This window comes from Tachypleus tridentatus, chromosome 12, assembly GCF_004210375.1.
Source record: "Tachypleus tridentatus isolate NWPU-2018 chromosome 12, ASM421037v1, whole genome shotgun sequence".
In the NCBI taxonomy this organism is placed as follows: domain Eukaryota; kingdom Metazoa; phylum Arthropoda; class Merostomata; order Xiphosura; family Limulidae; genus Tachypleus; species Tachypleus tridentatus.
Window position 1 is genome coordinate 36621820 of NC_134836.1, and position 14765 is coordinate 36636584.

Genomic DNA, 14765 nt, shown 5'->3' on the forward strand with positions numbered 1-14765 from the left:
AGAGAAAAGACAACTAGTCATCACCACCTATTACCAACTCTTGAACTATTCTTTTACCAATGAATAATGGGACTAATTGTCACGTAATAACGCATCCGGAGCTAAAAGGGCAACCATATTTGGTGTAACAATAATTCAAACCCGCGACCCTCAGATTAAGTGTCGAGTGCTATAACCGCTTGGCCGTGCTGGGCTAAAGAGAAAGGGAGGCTTGAACTTTAAACTATGATCAAACAACAAAACCATAAACAGAACGGGTGTCAAATCATTCAATGTTAAGGTAGGTTTATATCTTCCAAAATGGTTAGGGCATGACCTAATGGTTAGAGTGTGTCGTTTAACTTCGAGGATACATGATTCATACCTTGTTACCACGATATTTTTTTCCGTGCTTTGGAGTAACAAGTGCACTATATGAATAAAGGTAAATCCCACGAATCTATCACATAAGATTATTCCTAACGTATGTTCACTAACTGCTTTTCGTGTAGTCTATGAAATCAAAATTAGGGACGGTTAGGACAGATAACCCATGTGTAGTTTTCAACGAAGATGAGATACTAACATTAGCTTCTAAAACATTTAACTTGCAGCACTCTGGAGTCATTTACGTTATTCCAGCCAATGATAGAAAATTCAGTAAAAAAAAAGTGTAGAGAACGCTTCCTGCTCCTTAATTACCTATTAAAGAACCTTGGCTTACCTCCTACCTTGTATTGCCCAGGGGCATAACTAACCTTTAACAATAACAAATGGAATAAAAGCTTAAATGGTGTTAAACAATCTTGTGTCCTCCGCTGTCTGGTCATGAAACAATTATCACATTCTAGGAAATACCTTTTTTGTTTCCTTTTTAATAAGAATATAAGGGAAATAGATAGTAGTCTGTTTCAACAACCAGAAACTAGGCGTCCTTGAACCAGTCATGGCAAAAATAACAAGAAACATAAAAACACCCCTGTTATAAAATTATTCTTATATTGATCTGAATTAATCATTGATATTCACATGCAATATATTAAAGCTGTAGGTGGTTTAAGCTAAATTTAGCATGAAACACATTATATTTAAAATGTAACTGGGATACGTAGACAGGGATTGCAATGAGAACGTTTAAAGAACCCTTAAACTCGTTGGTTACAATATTAGCTATTCACAATATGCACGTTACTTTGTCAACATTGTTTACATGTTTGTAAAACTAAATAGTGGGTTGTGTGCGATGTATCGAATCTCCATTTATAGCGTATTAAGTCCTGAATGCCACAAGTAGATTAACTTGTTGGAGAGATTTGTTACTATAACACTCTGACTACATACCCACACCACGTTCTTATTGATTTAACTAACACGTATTTAAAGTTATCGAGAATGCTGTTATTTTATTGAACGAAAATTTTCGTCAAAAACTTTCTTATGTGAGTTTTTTTTCTCGTGTACGCGACAAGATAGAAATTATGAAGTTAGTTAAATTATATACCTTTTTGAATTAAATTGTAAAGTAAACTGGATTATTTATTCCTACTCAAAGAAGTTTTAAATAGTGGCAAAACAACGTTAAGATGTTTTGTATAAATACCCATATCTAGAGATGGGTGTTGGAAACCTGAAGAGCTACTGGGATAATACTATCACGAAGACATAAAATGTTGGGAAAAGATAACTCACATCTGGGTAGCTAGATAGTGCAAAAATCAAGTTGGGAAAAGATAACTCACATCTGGGTAGCTAGATAGTGCAAAAATCAAGTTGGGAAAAGATAACTCACATCTGGGTTGCTAGATAGTGCAAAACTCAAGTTGGGAAGAGATAACTCACATCTGGGTTGCTAGATAGTGCAAAACTCAAGTTGGGAAGAGATAACTCACATCTGGGTTGCTAGATATTGCAAAACTCAATTTAAGAAGAGAGAACTTACATTATTGCAAAACTCTAGTTGGGATAAGAGAAATCATATCTGGGTAGCTAGATAGTATAAAACTCCGGGCATGCAAAACTAATCGGAAGAGATTCTGAGGGAAAGTTTGCATTCAGGGGCCTGACCTTGGAGGGGGGCTTAGCTGGACAAGAAATCTAGCCGCTCGTTGAGACAGTCTTCGTGCGATGTACGATGTAGTGGTAAAACAACTCGTCGTCTTCAGGTTAGCTTGAACAAACAGAACTGGTATCAGCGGCAAGAACTGGGCGAACTACGTGACAGACGTGCACGTCGAGTACGTATACTTCGTAAAAGAGTGTTTTTCATGAACTGGATGTTTCTTCATCGTAACTGGTTCCTAATACCAATGAAAGATTGTTAAATTCACATAGACGATGACAATAATTGGAAGGTGTGCTTTATACTCAGGTATTCAAGTAAAATGTTTTATTTTCCACACTATTTAACAATACGTAGGTATACTGTCTTTCAGCCATGTTATGTTATTCGCAGAAAAACACACAAAATCAACAACAACTGTTTACAGTTGTGTTCGTATTTCAACAAGGACTGCTCGCCTTGTAATCACGTTCAGAGATGGCCTTAAAAAGGGTGATTTTCCATCCATGTTTAGGAATTACCTGACAAGTTTTCCCCCAGCCTACTGATGATCGCCGTTGAAGTAAAACTTATTACGACATCTCGATAATTAATGTTTTACAGATAGATAACTTCGTTAGAATTCAGAACTGAAGCGTTTAGTTACTATTCTATCTTTATGTTTTTTATACATAAAAGGGCTTTTCAAGAGTTTTGTTCCAGCTTCTATTTCACTTTATTTTGTAATAGTAATATCTTAGAAAAAAATGTGGCTGTGATAAAGGTATAAAATTAGAATACCACACGTTTCCGAAACTCTTTTATAACTATAGATTTGATTTATTATGAAAGGAAAAACATTTTCATAACCATATTCTTAATCTCTGCCCGTAATTATAGTTCTAGTCTATAAAAAAAACTGTTTTTGCATGAAAAAACCTGTTTTATAGTCATAAACGTGGTCTATAATTGAAGATAGGTCTGTTATATCACAGTAACTTTGGTTTATCGTTGAAGCAAATATTATTTCATAATTTATCACTGAAAATCTGGTCTACGATTGAAAATCGGTATGCTTCATAACAGTAGTTTTGAATTATCATGATCATAAGTTTTTCGATCATTGAATGTAGCCACAAACCTAGTATATCTTTGAAATAATAACTGTTTTATGATCGCAGGTTTAGGTTTTTGTTGAAGAAAAAATATTTCATAATATATCACGGTAAGCCTGGTCTAAACTTAAAGAAATGAGTATTTTTGGTTTGTTTCACTTATAAATTTAGGCTATCGTTGACAAAAATAACTGTTTTATAGCCATAAACCTAGGCTATCATTAAAGAAAATGATGTTTTATACTTTGGTTTATTATTATGGTTATAACTTTAGGCTATCATTTAAAAAAATATATTTATTTTATAGCCATAATCCTAGTTTATTATTGGAAAGTTATTTTACAGCCATAAACCTGCTTAGCATTGAAGACAGATGTGTTTAGTAACAGTGACTTTGGTTTATCGTTGAAAAAAGTATATTATTTTATAATATATCACTGAAATCCTGGTTTGTAACTGAAGAAAAAAACGTTTTCTAACAGTAACTTAGGTTTACCATAATTATATCTTTAGTCTATTGTTGATAAAAAATAACTGTTTTATTTAACTGGCCTATCGTTGAAGAAACGACAGTTTTATAACAGTAATTTTCGTTTGCCATTAAATGAAATATAATTTCATAATCTGTCGCTGAAAATCTTGTTTATGGTTAAAGAAAAGTGTGTTTTATAGCCACAAACTTGGCCTATCTTTGAAGGAAAGACTGTTTGATTATTATGACCATGCCCTATCATTGAAAAAAAAAAACATTTAGAAACATGTCTATGGTCTATCATGTGTAGAAAAAATAATTTTGATTAATCACTCGAGAAAGGCAGGTTTTATAACCGTAACTTTCAGTCTGTTCTTGTAATTACTTATATAAATCCTCAACTTTTGTTCACGAATGAAATAAGAAAATATTAGAACCTAAGCTAAGCATTTAAAGACCAACTGCTTCCATATCCACAATTCTCATCTATTTAAAAAAATTGGGAATAGCTAGTCTTAAAATACTGTAAATTATTGGCAGAAAGACTGCTTATCAAATAATCATGCTTAATCATGTAAAAATAACAGCCTTAAAATAGTGTAAATTATTGGCAGAAAGACTGTTTATCAAATAATCATGCTTAATCATGTAAAAATAACAGCCTTAAAATAGTGTAGATTATTGGCAAAAGTATTGTTCATCGCATAACTTTTCTTAATGATGTAAATAAAATACTGTTTTTATTGCCATATTTCTAAATTCATTATTAAAAGAGGGAATTTTCTATAACAAAAAATAAATATTGATTCAAAGAAAGGCCATTTTGTACCCTAAATCAGGTTATTGCTAAATAAATAAATTACTCAAGCTCAAATCTTACTAATGATTAAAGGAAGAAAAGATGTATACCCATGTTTATCGTCTGTCGTTCAATATTTTAATATCTATAACCTTGATACTTTGAAGAAAAAATAACGGTGTTGTGGTTATAATGCTGGGTGTATATCGTTAAGTTGTTTTTTTAATGCCTTTCACCTTGGTACATCAAATGAAAAATAATAGTGCTATGGTTAGAATCTTGGGAATATACGTTCAAGGAAAGAATGTTTCTAAACCCTATTTAATATAACTATTTAAGTAAGATTACCATTTTTAGCCATAAAGATAATTCATCAAGAACATTTGTAGGTTTAACCATGATCATTTATTTGTCAGGTAGAAAATGTTTTATAGTCACAACTCTGGTATTTCATTAAAGGAAATAATGTTTTTTATTGTTTGGCTCAGGTATATCAATGAAGGAAATAATGTTTATATTTACAGTTTAGACACATGATTGAATGAATAAATCTTTTAAAAATACATCTCAGACACGCAGTTGAATGAAGAAATGTTTTACAGATACATCTCAGACACGCAGTTGAATGAAGAAATGTTTTACATATACAGTTCAGACACGCAGTTGAATGAAGAAATGTTTTATATATACAGTTCAGACACGCAGTTGAATGAAGAAATGTTTTATATATACAGCTCAAACACGTAGTTGAATGAAGAAATGTTTTATAGATACAGCTCAGACACACAGTTGAATGAAGAAATGTTTTAAAAATACATCTCAGACACGCAGTTGAATGAAGAAATGATTTACAGATACAGCTCAGGCACATTGTTGAAGGAAGAAATGTTTTAAAAATACATCTCAGACACGCAGTTGAATGAAGAAATGATTTATAGATACAGCTGAGAAGGAAGGAATGTTTTACAGACACGTAGTTGAATGAAGAAATGTTTTACAGATACAGCTCAGGCACATTGTTGAAGGAAGAAATGTTTTAAAAATACATCTCAGACACGCAGTTGAATGAAGAAATGATTTATAGATACAGCTGAGAAGGAAGAAATGTTTTACAGACACGTAGTTGAATGAAGAAATGTTTTACAGATACAGCTCAGGCACATTGTTGAAGGAAGAAATGTTTTATTGATATAGCTAAAGCACTTGTTAAAAATAGAAATGTTTTATGGTTACACCTCATGCATATTGTTCAAAGAAGAAATGTTTTGTAGTTACAGCTTAGGCATATTGTTGATAAAAAAAATGTTTTATTGATATAGCTAAAGCACATTGTTGATGGAAAAAATGTTTTACAGCTACAGTCAAGATACATCAATTATTATTATATTTTAAACCTGATCCGCTGTTGCACAAAATAATTATTTATAGTTAACATTCTGTTCAAGACTTTTGACCTGTGACAACTGATCTTTAAACCTACGATTCCGCTTTTTGCGAACTTGGTTGAAACTGCTGAATCAATAGATTGAGATAATATTGAAATTTATTAGGGCTATGTTTACTTTAGAACATTTTTAAAAAAACTAGTCCAGGAAAACATGCGTTGTTTTGACGAATGTTAAAAATTTACCATAGAAGAATATTATACATAGAAAGGTATTTTGTGATATGTATATGTTGGGGTTTTATTTGAAAAAACAAAAATGCTTGTTTGTTAAACTTCGCGCAAAGCATCTCGTGAACTATGTGCTCTAGCCGTCATAAGTTTTGAAGAAATTAACAATATCCATCGCCAACTCTTGGACTACCACTGCCAGACCGAAACGTTGAACTTAACATGACACATTTTACTCACAACCACAGAGTGTGGAGTGTGATATTATTATTATGGTAATGTATATATATTTGAGGTATCGGCGCAAGCTTCATGACCTTAGATCCACAGTCCAGCTAACGACTAGGCTTCGCTGGGCCTAAAGAAATTACATTCTTGTTCAGAAGCTACTACTTCACCATATACCATATATACATATATGTATTTTGTGGATTTATGTGTTTCAAGCATATATACATATATGTATTTTGTGGATTTATGTGTTTCAAGCACAAAGCTGCATAACAGGTTTACCTGCTATGTTCGCTGTCTTTATTCAAGTAAATATTTTATCACCGTAATTCCTGATTACATATCAGACTGAGATTACGGAAATATATTTTACTTTGTGGAAATGACAAAACGTTATTGTTCAATAAGATGTCATCTTTCTAAAATTTTAATTTTGCAAATGTAAGTGATTTTTATATTCTTGAATTTTTAAATATTTATCATAGAATCATAGCAGGGTTTTCAGTCTTATAATGAAAAATAACTATATATTGTGTAACATCTGTTGATCTGGAGACATAGTGGTAACTCCGTCATTACTCTACAGTAAGACTAAACTTCTATCCGTATGCATCACACCAAACATGCTCGCCTTTTCAGCCGTGGGGGCCTTATAATGTTTCGATCAATCCCACTGTTCGTTGGTAAAAGAGTAGCCCAAGAGTTGGCGGTGGGTGGTGATGACCAGCTGCCTTCCCTCTAGTCGTACACTGCTAAATTAGGGATGGCTAGCGCAGATAGCCCTTGTATAGCTTTGCGCAAATTTAAAAAACAAACAATCTATCCGTATGCGAAATATCTCCACAGGTGTTCCAAATACTGGGATGACACTGTTCTCATATTTCTGAACTGATCTAAACGTTTTACATAGTTTTAAGGACAACAGAGAAATAAGTAGTCAAAAAGTTATAAAACTATGGGTCTTCTTCACTGTGTTCAAGAGACAAAACATATAATGAACAAAGAACCAGCACGAAACGAAACTCCACTGGTAAACAGTAATCTGAACTCGGGTTTGACAAATGTAACAACGTTTTTTTTTGTTGTGTTTTTTTTGAAAATCGAAATTGTTAATTGCTATTGGGTTAAAACTGGTGATTTAAACGTCTAGAGGCAGGAAAAAATAACCAGAAACGGGAGAATAATGGTTTAGCGGTAAGAGTCGTTTCATCTACCACTGACGACAACTCGTGTTTGAATCCCCTCTTTGACAAAATGTATTATAAATCTTGTAGGCTTAGTAAGTAAAATAAGCATTCACAGATCAGTAATAAAACATTACCGTTTGCCTTATTATTATTTTGCAATATCAAAGTTAGAATGCATAAACTCATTGTGATTAGATTTTAATAAAAATAAGCATAATTTACTAAATTTTATTTTATTTTACTAAATAAACAACATATGTAAAAATACAATCGAGCTTTTTTGCACAAAAAGTATTTAACATGTTTAAGCATATAATTTTGCTTTTTTATTGTTTAGCACAAAGCTACACGATGGGCTATCTGGACTGTGCCCATTTTTAGTGTTATAAGATTTCAGACTTACGGTTAGGCACATAAAAAAACGACTACATTTTGTATAATTGGCCTTACAAGAGGACAAAAACCACTAGTTTTCATTTAAAACCTATTTAGATGTATAATATCCTGTTTCATGAAGTAAAAATAAAATAACATATCCTTAATATCCTTAAAGCAATAGAAAAACAGCCAAATTATAATAAAGGAATCACCCAATTAAGGATATCTTATATAAAAAATAACCAAGTTATATAAATGAGCAAACTCTGTAATGTTGTAATAAAAAAATAGGCAAATTAAATAAGGAAAATCGGGAATACTTTGTCCCGTTTTAATTCCAACTAGAACAACAGCAACACGTATTTAAAAAGGCGAAACAATTGTTTCTTCTTTTTGTTTAAGTTATTCACTTTATATCTGTTATTTAACTTGGCTATGTTTTGATATCACATTTTTTGTGGTTGATTCCTTTATACTTAGTTAGCTATTATTATACATATAAAATGTTTAGATCAAATTATAATAAACAGATATGATATTTCAAAGAACTTTTTAGGTTGTGTAGAATTATACACGAACTTTTATCTACGTTAAATTACTTTTATTTTGCGAGCTATCGTCCCTCTCACCGGATCCTTCACCGGCCAACATTGTTACGTAGTGAACGCTACGGTAAGAGGGACGATAGCTCGCAAAATAAGTGTTTAACGTAGAGAAAAGTCTCTGCATATTTCTACATATTCATTTAACTACGTAGTGAATCATAAACAACAACTTCCGGATTGTTATTAAATAAAATTATATTATCTTATGAAAATAAATAACATTAGTTTTTACCATAACAACGTTATACTATACGGGTTTTTAATTTTTACCATGGAAAGTGGTTTTTCTCGAGGATTCTTAAACTTTTGTCATAAAAATACAGATTAGTTGGTAACAGTTTTTAAGTTTCACAGTAACATAGGGAGATCTATTCAGCTTTACAGTTATTCTATGAAATCATTAGAAGCTGCTGTTACAGTATAATGTTATATAAATGTTAAACATCTGAAATATGAAACGATGTTGCGTTCTGTATATGAAAAATCAGGCTATTATATTCATGTGTTTCATGTTTAACATGGAAAGTGATTTATGTTCAGTACATGCTGAGACGAACTTCATATAAAACGGGTCATCTGGTGGACATGTCGCGTCTTTAACATGGAAAATTGTATTACCTAATATAAATTGTGGACGGCGTACGATAAAAGCAATTATTTTATGCACACGTTTCAGGTTCAACGTGAAAAGTACTGTTACATTGTGTAAAACTCTACATTATGTACAATAAAAAAACAGTCGTATTAATGAATTTGTTTCAAGCTTAATATGGAAAGTACTGTTATCTAATGTAAAACCCTCCATGATGTAAAATTAAGAAAATAATTGTATTAATGAATATGCTTCATGTTTAATATGGAAAGCATTATTACATATTGTAAAACTCTACATAATGTACAATTAAAAACAATCATATTAATGAATATGTTTCAGGTATAATATGGAAAGTAGTGTTATCTGGGTAAACTTTAAATGATGTACCATAAAACCCATCATAATGGCGCCATTTTGCATATGGAAAATACTTTTACTCAGTGAAACTCTACATGAAGTACAGTTTAAAACAATCATATTAATGTATATATTTCGGGTTTAACATGAAAAGTACTGTTACCTAGTGTAAAACTCTACATAATGTACAATTAGTGAACTATAAAACCCATCATAATGGCGCCATTTTGTAGGTAAAAAGTACTGTTAGTTAGTGTAAACTCTACGTGATGTATAATAAAAAAAAGGATACATTTCAGTTTTAACAAGAAAAGTTGTATTACCTAAATAAACCCTACTTATTGTGCTATAAAAACCATCATATTAATGGCTATGTTTCAGATATAGCATGGATAGTACTTTTACCTTGGCCCCCGCTAGTACAGAGGTAAGTTTACGGATTTACAACGCTAAAATCAGGGGTTCAGTTCCCCTCGGTGGGCTCAGCAAAGAGCCCGATGTGGTTTTGCTATAAAAACACACACACTTTTACCCAGGTACGCTCTACATAATATACTGTAAAAACTATCATGATATGGCCATGCTGCAGGTGGAAAGAGGTGTTACTTAATGTAAACTCCACAAAAACAACATATTAATGTACATGTTTGATGTATAAAGACGATAACAGTCAAAAACACAATAAGTTCGTATTTACATTTAAATACCATACAAATATAAATTAAAAATTAAGACCAAGTCACTTTTCGACAATTTGTCCCCGCCCTGGCCCTGCAATCACCCAAAGTTGGTCAACATCAAGCTTTTGCGATCTCTTGGTTGAAAAATTGGGTCAGAATCAAGTGACGTCACCCAAGGTAAATAAGGTCTCTTACGGTCTGCTTCTTTTTTATGGGTGAAAATTTGTCGATTTAATGTGAAAACAATTCGTTTTGTTTTCGTTTCTTAGTAAACGACTATGGCTTTTCGCTGTGTTGTTTATGGATGTGGGAACATTCCTTGAGAAAAAGGATGTATCTCTGCGTAAGTTTCCACGTAAGTCAGACAGAAAATGCCGGCCAAAGTTTGTATCGAGAGCTCGTGAAACATAGAGTACGCCGATAGCTGCCATGTATACAGTAAATATTTTTTTTTGGAATCAGACTTCAAAAATAAATTTCAGTTTGATATTAAATTTCCAAAAAAAAACACATCAAAAACTTGCGCTACAGAAAGATGCAATGCCCAGTGTGTATTTGAAGTTTGAATGAGATGCTTCAAGCATGGCGAGCAGCAGCCAGTGGCACATCGCGTTTTGGTTTACTGACCAGTAACGGTAAAACAGTCGTGCCCAATCAGCTGTTAAGATACTAGAGGTATGTAGTGTAAGCTCAGCATTTTAGCTAATGTTTTAAGTGCAATTTTAAGTGCAATCAGGTTTTACAAAACACACCAGTACATCTGCTGAAACAAAAAAATGTTTATAAAATTTCACTTTCAGTTATATTTACCAAAAAGAAAAAAAGGAGGTCATGGGCAAACAATTGGCGATTTTTTGTTTTGTTTTTCATGTTTATAACACTTTTTTATGAAATCTCATTGGAGGTATCAATACGCAACGTACAAAATGCTGGATATACAATATCAATTATCGAAATATTATCTCAGCTATGTTTGCTGCTTTTCCAGTCCAATTGTATGCTTAATCATATGCATACAAATTGGACAATGTGCAGAGTACAGTATCAGGAGTTCATCAGCTGATATTAAATCCACATATAGATAAAGATCTATCACTTGATAAAACGAATATTGACTCAATTTACTCAATGATTTACCATATTGATGCATGTGTGACCACGCTGATAATTGTAAGTTTCGTTCTATTTTCGAAACATTAGCAGCGTAAACCATTCTTTTATGACATTGTAACACATAACTATTAGCACAAGTTTACTCCAAGAAAGATCAAACAGCTAACAGTCCTCGTCCACTTCGGCCATCATGTCAACATTAGACACATTCTCGTCTCCAAGCTGTGGTTCAAACATACACTGTGTGACTGACACATTGCTTCTATTTTCCTCTTTACCTGTCACCATTTTTCTTTACCTTGTGTGACATAGGTTTGCCCTTCCAGTTCACCATGTGGCGCTTCTGCTAGCTGTTATTAAAGCTGACTATGAGCTTCAGTATTCCTCGGCTCTTTAATCCTATGATTTTAATGCAATACCATACACACATAGAAGCAAGAAAAATACCCTATTGTTTGATTGTTTGGAGGTAAGCACAAAGTTAAACAATGGGCTATATGTGCTCTGCAAACTCATACCGCTAGAAACCTTGCGTGATAGGCAGAGCACAGATAGCCAAGTAGTACAACGGCATACCATATTGTATGTGGCCTTTAACGTGGAAAGTAATGTCACCTAGGCAAGCTCTACATAATGTACCATAAAAACCATGTTGAGCCATGTTGCAAATGGAAAGTACTTTAACATAGTGTAAACGTGTTGATTTCGAGCAAGTCCGTTCCTTTTGGTTGTAGTTTCACTGTAACGAAACGAAAGGCTGAAAGTGTCTCCAAGAATATTCAGTAATGTAGAGTTCGTAAACCGTAAATAATATAATGTACAGTTTGTAACTAGTAAAACAAATATTACAGAAAATTTACTTCTCCCCATCGTAACCAACTTTCCTATACTGTAAACCTTCTGTGATCAAAGTGTCCATAATGTTAATATAGATTCACCAAAATGTCACTTGTGAACAGAACAACTGGTTATTTGGTCGTAACAGAGGAATATCTAATTTGATGACGAAAACCCCTCTTTTTAAAATAATAACTCAGAGACAGCTTGAATGAGTGATAAAAGAATCTTTGTTATAAATACTATGACATCATCATAGAACCACCTAAGTTTTATTACTTGTGATGAAACACTATAGCAAACATTCATAAGTGTTTTTCTTAAACATTTTTTTTATTTCTAACAAAGTTGTATAATATCCTCTTAGTCTTTAGAGAATGTTCAAACTTACATCTCACGTGGTTACTTTGTTTTGATTTTATACGGGTTCAAGGTATATAATGCTTTAATAATTATAATTTCTAATAATTACATTTTCTACTGTCAGCTGACGATTTCTGATGTTTATTGAGATCATCATGAATTAACCTCACTCCAAATGTTTTCACCTACTTTAAAACCGTAATGAACTTCACCTCACTGTGTTTCCAGAAAAAATATTTTGTTCTGTTAACCAGAAAATCCACAAAATTGCATCGTCACTTCTATTATCCTGCATTATTTTATAAGACAATTTAAAAATGGTACTTTATTAAGTTAAAGTAACAAAAGTAAATTTCCATAGGCTCAGAAACTCGGGCACTTTCCAATAGTCGACTATTCTTTTTCAGGCTCTTCTCACTCCTGATGAGCCTACCAGTGGCACAGCGCTAAATTTCTGGGTTCGATTCTGGATGCAGTGTGGCTTTGTTCTACACAAACAAACAAACTCTTATGAAAAAGGATAGTCAACTACACAAAGGCGCTCGGGTTTCTGGGTCTATTGAAATCTCTTTTATTTTGTTTTTGGTAATTCTTTATATATTTAGTTCGTCACTGAGTTCCAAAAGTATATATATATATATATTTACAATTAACAAGATACTTAAACCATTCTTGTATATAAGTGAGAAGACTAAAATATAAATTTAATTGTTTTGATATAAGAAGTCAGAAGAAAGAAAATTCTATTTGTGGATCTTTATGTATTAATATATATAAAACCTCATTATGCTACTTAAAAACATTTATAATGTGAAAAATATAGAATCTTTTATTGTACTTTTATTGAATTGTGAAAAGTCTTAAAGTTATATGATTATTTTTATTGTTAATACCCCAAATTAATTTTAAATTTTGTTTATATAATTCAGCATACCGTAAAATATCTCGATTGTTTTTATTTTCTAATAGAATTTAAGTTATATCATTAATATTGTTAATAGTTTAAATTTTAATTTTTTTGCTTACTTATAGGCAGGCGGATGGTACACGATCTCCAGATAACCACTACAAGAAAATCACTTCTCTCTATGGATTCTGGTACGTCGTTATGGTGGGGATACACGTTTCAAGGTTGAATAAACTACATAAAAAAGACATCAGAATCATCCAACGAGGTGGATCGCTCGCAGCTAGGCGCAAAACAACTTTCTTTAATGGTTGAATTCACACACCCTATGGACCAACGACATGCGAGACAATATTCTATGTGTAGTTACGTCTCACACTGCATAGACGCATTTGTTGATATTATAGAAATAGACCCAATTCCAATTTCATACAAAGATAAACGTTGGTAAATGTACGTACCTGTACATCTTACAGAATGGCACCGTTAACCTTTGACATTATTAGGACCACAACCTATGACTCTTTATTCATATCGTTCTACTCGGTCAGCTGAATACAAACGCTAAAGAGATCCTGGAAACAACTCTTTTCTAAGAGTAATCGAAACTATCTGAAGACTTTCTATAACGTTCCGATTTTAACTATGGAATATTATCTTTACCGGACTGCCTCTGCTGTCCGTACGTGTGTGTGTTTTCTTATAGCAAAGCTACATAGGGCTATCTGCTGAGTCCACTGAGGAGAATCGAATCCCTGATTTTAGCGGCGTAAATCCGTAGCCTTATCGCTATACCAGCTGGGAACCTGCTGTCCGTAATGACTATCATCCATGATGACGAGAAATGTCACAAAATGCAAGGCTGTAAATTCAGCTATGTCAAACGTTTATTTACGAGGAAAAGGGATCAGTAACTTGCATTTCAGATCACAGTTGACTATCAGATGATTGACTATAATTAAAATAAACTAAAGCTATAGTACTATGACATTAAATAATCCTTTATTTGTGTTCTACAATGTGTATCTTTTTCCGCGACATTACATTATTTTATTTAAAATACAGCTAATACCTAACGTATGGACATTTTATTTTTACTAACTTCATGATTGTATCATTCAAAAGCCAATCTATTCAGTATTAAAAATGAATATCAAAACCAATAGAAATGAAAATGGCCATAATATACAGTTCACTATTATATAAGAAGCCCAGTGTTCGTTTTTTTTTTTAAATTGTCCTTGTCCAGGGCCACAGTTTACTGATGACTGGTGGAATTTTTCGAAACCAGTATAATTCAGTGAGAAGATATTAGGCTTCGTGTTTATACAAATAACGCTTTAATTATATAAAATTATCAAGAAATGAAAGGAGAAATGAATAACATGTATTTAAAACAACACCCACGGTGGTTTTAGACTTTTATTGTTGTTGTTTGTTTTCGTTCCTTTCATTTTCAGATAGCTCAAGAGATTCAGCTTTTAGTCTTTTTTT

General features: G+C 32.5%; 1 long non-coding RNA gene across 1 annotated transcript; it reads left to right on the forward strand.

Annotated features, from left to right (window-relative positions):
- Nucleotides 1-361: 361 nt before the first annotated feature.
- LOC143235853 (uncharacterized) lies at nucleotides 362-14434 on the forward strand. The gene is made up of 2 exons (XR_013019398.1): nucleotides 362-2347; nucleotides 13397-14434. It is a non-coding gene; the product is annotated as an uncharacterized LOC143235853 (long non-coding RNA).
- Nucleotides 14435-14765: the final 331 nt, after the last annotated feature.